Raw genomic sequence first — 5,561 nt, 5'->3', positions numbered from 1 at the left:
AGGTTCCAGTTCTGTTTATCACTTTGCTTGTAAGCAGCCCTGAAACTGGTAGATACTCATTTCTAGTTAAGTCAGAATGTTCTGATACTAAAGAACTAAAGAAGTTGGCTTTAATGAAACCATTTCCTCCTTTTTCCTTAAGGTATAAAGTTTGGGGAGAAGGTCCAAAGTGTTTTATTTGGAAAATAAAAGTCTTAAACTACTGAACTGTATTTTTCCTCCAGCTGTCTGTGTTCAGTCCAAATATATGAATAATTTATGTCAAGTTATGGATTTTTATAAAGGAATAGTAATAAGGAGAAATCTTTGCAAGCTCTGCTTCTCTTGTTTTCCTTTGAGCATAGGAGAGAAAATCTGCACAGAGAGTGAGATGCATTTGTTTTAGCTCTTCCAGCACATCCTGCCTCTTGACACTCCCAGGCTGCACACAGAAATGCCCTATGCAGCTTAACGTGGAGTTCTGTGATAATCTTGCAGGGTTTCCCCCTGCTACATGAATCTTAGTTGAAAGAGTTATGCCTTAAGAATGTCAGGAATGAGTTCCTTTGCAACTGGGTTGCTGTGTGCTGGATGCGAGACTGAGAATGAAACCCACCCAGCAGCAGACCTGGGCCTCTGCCTGCTCCCTGTGGTGAAGCTGAGCATCTCATGCAGCTCGGCGCTGAGACATGGTTTATTTGCTCAGAGAGAGGATCCTCTGGCAACTCTGAAATAACTCCTAGCTATGAAACTTGGTAGCATCCTTTCAGGCTGTTAGAAACTAATTCAAGGCACCTCCAGGCGTGTGACAGGGAGGATGAAGCCTTTCTAAACAAATATTCCCTTTTTGTATCTGCAGTACCTCTGTGTTAAAGGTAGTCAACAGGTAAATGCTTTTGACTGTATCTCCTCTGCTCCTCTTACCTGACCTAAAAACTGGCCTATCCAAGTCCTTTTTGGAAGTCAGTGATTGACTTGATTGTGGTGTAGTGGGGAAATATTACTGGTGGATGGACGGTTGGACTGGATGATTTCAGAGGTCTTTTCCAAACTTGGTGGTTCTGTGACTGTACAAGTGGGATTTCTGTCGCAGGAATCTCTCTTCAGCAAAAAGCTGCTTTAAGAAGAGTAATTGCTTTTCAGCAGGAGAAGAGGGGGTATGTGTGAGGTAAAGGGAGGTGATAACTGTGATCACTAACAAGTAACATAACACAGGTTTGAAGGGTTTCAGTGCACATCCAAGTGAGCATTGTTGTCTGTGCAGTGAGGTGTCTCAGAGCTTTGTACCAAATGACTTTCCATTGGGAGGAGTTCAGACTTCTGTCACCGTATGGAGAAAAATTTGTCGGCATATTTAGCAGTTGGACCAGTTAAGTCCCATGGAGCACCTTTGAGATATAGGATCATGTGTCATTAATGTAAAACACTGAAGAATGTAATAGTGTCTGTCTGGTGTATCAGGCCAGAGAGTAGGAGAGTTGTCTGATTTATTGCTTAACTCCAATGCTATTTTCTGTATCTTCAATTTAAGGCTGATTACCTGCACTGTGAAAAATGTGTATTTTCTATAAGAAACGTTTGCTTTATAATGTTGAGAACTGATCCTTTCAGACAGACAGATCTTGGAAGCTTCCTGTATGGTTCTTATGCTTTCTTACCCGGCACCCTGTTGGTTTTTCCTTCCAGTCCTTTGGAAGCTTATTCTCTTGGGGAGAACTCCTACTGCTTTGAGGATGTCAAGTTCCAGGCATCTGAACTTCTCAAAAACAAATTTGTTTTCTCATTCAAAGCAGCCCTTTGGAGCTGGGGCCCACTGTTTTTAAAGGGATATTGCCAATTAAAATTGGCTACCAAGGGTAGATAGATCAACAGACCTCTACATTTTTAGGGAAGTATTTCTTAAGAAAATAAATATTCCCTTTGCAGTATTTAAAACCTAAACATTTTAGCATCAAAAAATCTTGTGGTAAGTTCAATAAAACAGCCAATTTCCGTCTCCTTCCCAAGTACCCTTCATTCTGAGGTGCCAGCAAGTGGCTATATGCAGAGGTTTGCTTAATCTAGCTTTTGCTTCATTTCTAATATTCAGTCCAAAAATTAAATGAGCCATTAAAGGAAACCACACTAATGAGATGTGCTACAAAGCAAAACATGCCTTGGGCAAAAAGCAGGATTCTAATTTGTTCAAATTAAATCTGTAACATCTGGCTGAGATGGATGATGTCACTAAGCACATTTAGAACATCAAAAATAGACTTTTGTTATTGGTGCCTCCTCTGTGCCTTTCTCCATTTGTTTTTGGCTGGTGGTTTTTTTGCATGTAGTAATACAGGAGAAGAGCTGAAGGGTTAAAGACTCCAACTTGGATGTGGACCATTGGGCCTGTGCCATGGATGAGCCATGGCAACTCCAGCTGCCCTTAGCAGTGGGTTGTGTGGCTGTTATGGATGGGCAGGAGCATCCTTCAGCACAGCAGTGTCAAGGTCAGGAGACCTCAAGTAGCTGCAAGTCAGATCAGATTTGTGCAGTTTTATAATGGCTTTCCTTGTGAAGAATGCTAAGCTTTATTTTGTTGCAACACTTTCTCTTCTCTGCTTGAGGTTGCATTGGCTTATTCTGTGGCCCTGAGAAAGACCTCCATCAGTAGTCGGTGTGTGCAGGATTGGATTTGTACTTGATGTTAAGTAGCCTGACTCCACTTGCTTAAATCTTTGGGGGTTATTTCTTCTGTACATGAGTGGAACATGGCAATTATTCTGTCTCACAGAAATGCAGATTATTTGTCTTACTGAGCCTTAGATTTTTAAGGATCCTTAAAAAAAAGTGTAGCCAACTCTTTAGACTGTTTTAAAAATAGGTGCTTGTCAGATTTGGCAACTTCTGTTCTGCACATCTTTCATGCTTTGTCCTTTGAACTCATTACTGATCTGGCCTAGCTCTCTGCTTTGGATGTATTTTAAATCCTATCTGTGCTGTCAAGTTTTTGCTCATTTGCCAAATCTAACAAATGTCATTCCACCATTTCACTTTGCTTGGAGACTCTTTTATATTATTTTCAATGAAAAGTAGAGCTGCACATAGAATCTTCCCTTTGGTGGGTAAGACTTGCTGATGGGCAGGCGGAGGATAGCTGGGAAACAAAGCATAGCTTTTTTCTGGCTGTGCAGAACTGGGCCACAAACATGAATAGCCTGCACTGTGTGACATACTCCTTTTACAGGTTATCTCTGATTCAAGAGCACTCTGCCAAGCAGTGTTCCACCTTTGCTGATGTGTGCCTGTGTTCCAAGTAATGTGATTGCTCAGTTTCCCTTCTTGAGTCCAGAAAAGAACAAGAATTTTGAGCATCTTTCTGGTCCTTACTGTTCGAGGTAGAATGATATTAACTGATATTAATGGCTGTTTATGAGGGCGGATAGTGATAGGATAAAGGGGAATGGTTTCGAACTGAGATGGGGGAGGTTTAGGTTGGATCTTAGGAGGAAGTTTTTCCCCCAGAGGGTGGTGACGCACTGGAACAGGTTGCCCAAGGAGGCTGTGGATGCCCCATCCCTGCAGGCATTCAAGGCCAGGCTGGATGTGGCTCTGGGCAGCCTGGGCTGCTGGTTGGTGACCCTGCACATAGCAGAGGGCTGGGACTGGATGAGCACTGTGGGCCTTTGCAACCCAGGCCATTCTATGATACTGGAAACTTCTGGAATCAGCTGAATGAGAGGTTAGTTTTAGTTTGAGGCTGGGAAGTGTTAATGGTAAGATCTGTGTTCAAGGAGCAGTGGGAGGCCCTGACATATCTTTTTCATTAGAGTATCTAATCCATCTCTCTTAGGAGGTTCACAGAAGACATAATCAGATTGTCTAGTGTGGTCCCCTTGGTGTCACAGGTCACTGAATTTCATGCACTTTGCTTTGTACTGAGTCTTATCCTGACATTCTTAAGCATTGACAGCATCCAAGGGTCACAGAGCTGTGGCAGTGGAGACAAGACCATAGAAAACTTTCCTCTTGAGTAGTTCTGGCTTCTGCATTGCCTTAATTCATGTATATAATTTGACCTCAGTTTCATTGCAGTACTTAAGTGTGCAACTCCATCAATTTCAATAGTAGCTATTCTTCTAAATACGTTCTGACATCCAGGTTTAAGAGTATGCAGCTGGAGTTTTAGCTTACACAGTGTGACAACTGCATGGATGTTTTTTGCAAATGCAATACATGGTGGTAAAGTGAGCTGTAGAATGAGCCTGGAGATGCGAATCGTAATGTGAAGAGAAGAGTAAGCAATCTCTTGTTCTTATTCCAAACAGGCCTTTTTCCTCCCAAAGCATTTAGAAACATGTCCTGTACTTAAGTCTGTTCTTGTACAGTTAACATATTTGCAGGAAAAATAACCTGAAATGTATTTTCAACAGCAGGAAGGAGAAGGGAAACTGAAACCATTAGTGTTAAAAGAGCTGGATGCACTGGTGATGGATTTTTAATATGAGAAGGCAACATGGCAGTTCTTTGAGGTTTTCACTTGCTTGAAAGAATAGTGCTGCAAAATAGGAAGAACTCATACCTCTTAGAGGCATAGAAGGGATGATGTTCTGGACTATGTTCCTGTATTGCAGGTCTATGTAAATGTAATGGGGAAGCTGAGAAATTCAAGAACTTGTGTTATCATTTGGATGGCCTTTGGTTTTTGAGTACTCAGAGATGACTGAGGTGCTGTGTGCTATTGTAGGCAAGTGATATATATTCTTTATAGAAGTGCTGGATATCTTATTTTAGAATGTGATATGCCTGGAAAAGTCAGATTGTTGGGTCAAAATTTTCTGGCTCTCAGGGAGATCTGCAAAGGAATCAAAATCACTTTATAAGGCACTGTCTGTTTTTTCATTAGTTGATTTATTGTCACTAAGGAGAGGACGAGAGCTCATTCCAAGTGCACGTGAGAAGCCCCGGGTCAGTGCAGCACACACGCTTGCAGCCCGGGCTGTTTTTGAGCTGCATAAAGTTAAGAGCCATCAGAGGTACGTGTGCTGCAGAGCTCCTGTCTGACAGACCTGGAGCTTTGGTGATCCCTCTGCTGCAACCCACCAGAACTCAAGTTTCTCATCAGGCAGAAGCGCTAAAGATAGCAAACACCACACTCTGACTCAGTGAATAGAGGACAGGACTTGTGAAACCCAACCATATGGCAGAAAGCCAGCTGAAGTGCATCGGCCCCAGCTCTCAGTCTGCAAATGAGGGAAAGCTTCTTGCCAGCTGGGTGTGGAAAAAAGTGAAATCACATACCCTGCAGGTAGCTCAGCTCAAGGGGATGCACAGGCTTAGTTACTGTATTGTACAATTACCAGCACAAAGTCTTAAGTTACGTCACATTGCCTAGATTAATTTTTATTGCTCTTAATCAGTCAGTCCCTCTGTTCAACTATTCACTAATTCTGCAGTGTTAATATTTTGTATGAGTTTTGGGTCCAGCTGATTCTTGCACCATTTATTTCAAGTAGTGAGAAACCTTAAGATGTCTCGAGGCAAAAAAAATTGGAGGAGAGTTAGTTTTGGCAGGTGTGATAGTTGCAAAATAGGAAGTGAGGGGGGAC

This window comes from Coturnix japonica, chromosome 9 (assembly GCF_001577835.2).
Source record: "Coturnix japonica isolate 7356 chromosome 9, Coturnix japonica 2.1, whole genome shotgun sequence".
NCBI classification, from domain to species: domain Eukaryota; kingdom Metazoa; phylum Chordata; class Aves; order Galliformes; family Phasianidae; genus Coturnix; species Coturnix japonica.
Note: the sequence above shows the minus strand (reverse complement) of the source record.